Raw genomic sequence first — 1,179 nt, 5'->3', positions numbered from 1 at the left:
GTTATCTAAGGGAAAAAGGAATACGAAGTTGAAGGCATCCTCAATGCACGTAAGAGCAAGTAATAAGGATGCAAGGTGAGGGAGTTCTATGTGAAGTGGAAAGAATTTCCACATTGCGAAGTAACATGGGAACCGGAGGAAAACCTAGTGAATGCACAAGATTTAGTGGAGGAATTTTTGCAAGGTAGAACTCTATGTACTTATGCAAAATTCAATTAAAGAATCTATTTGAGAAATTGAGCAATGTGATATGTTGGGACCCAAAGGCACGCCGAAGGTAAGCTAATGAGCATGGGTTAGCTAGGTCAACCAAAAGTAGGGAACTATGCTCGACTCCCCACAGAGATATCAAATCTGTAGACATATTTTATGGAAGTTGGGTTCAAGTCCCAACCCTCTAGTAAAGCAAGGTTGGGTTCAAGTCCTAACCCCGTACTAGGGCGTGCTGAAGTGAGGCGTATAAGGACATCTATACTTTGTTGTCATGGGCTCTTGGCTAGGGACGCTAACTTAGGCACACTGTTAAGTGGGGGGATGCCCCCGGAGACATGGTCAACAAGTCATAGGATTAAAATGAGAAGTTTGATGTGGGCATTGAACTTCTTCTATGGGTAGTGGAGTTATAAGGAACCAACTCTTCAATGTGTTATAGGCTAAAGGATCCCTGAAATCATGACCAAAATAATAAAGAGTTTATCGGATGAGACTGAGTCTAAGACCGACTCTGATACTGAGTTTGAGACCGAGTCCAAGATCGAGTCTGAAACTGAGTTCGAGATCGAGTCTGAAACAGAGTCCAAGTTAGAGGTTGAGTCCGAGATCGGGTCCGAGACCGAGTTCAAATAATAATACAATTCATGGGGTGAAAAGCCAAATCATGTGTTTCCCTGGGGGGGGTGCTATAGGGGGTTCCAAAAGTATAGTAGGGATAGTGAGGTCTAAGAACTAGTCTTGAAAGAACTCTCCAATAGTGCTTCTAAAATGACTTGAGGTTGAGGTTGGGGCTGAGGGGCCTTGGGTGGGAGTGAGCATGGACTTGGGTGGTACTGGAGAGGCCACCCAAAGAAGTGCTCAGGAACAACTCCCACTCTCAAAAGGGAAAATGACTATGATGCTCTCGGCTCATGGAGTACATTGTGGCTCATTAGTCCTTACCCTTTTTAGGGGCTTGGGCCTGGA

This window comes from Selaginella moellendorffii, unplaced genomic scaffold, assembly GCF_000143415.4.
Source record: "Selaginella moellendorffii unplaced genomic scaffold, v1.0 SELMOscaffold_28, whole genome shotgun sequence".
Classification (NCBI taxonomy): domain Eukaryota; kingdom Viridiplantae; phylum Streptophyta; class Lycopodiopsida; order Selaginellales; family Selaginellaceae; genus Selaginella; species Selaginella moellendorffii.
The sequence above is the reverse complement of the archived record's forward strand: the minus strand, read 5'-3'. Positions refer to the sequence as shown.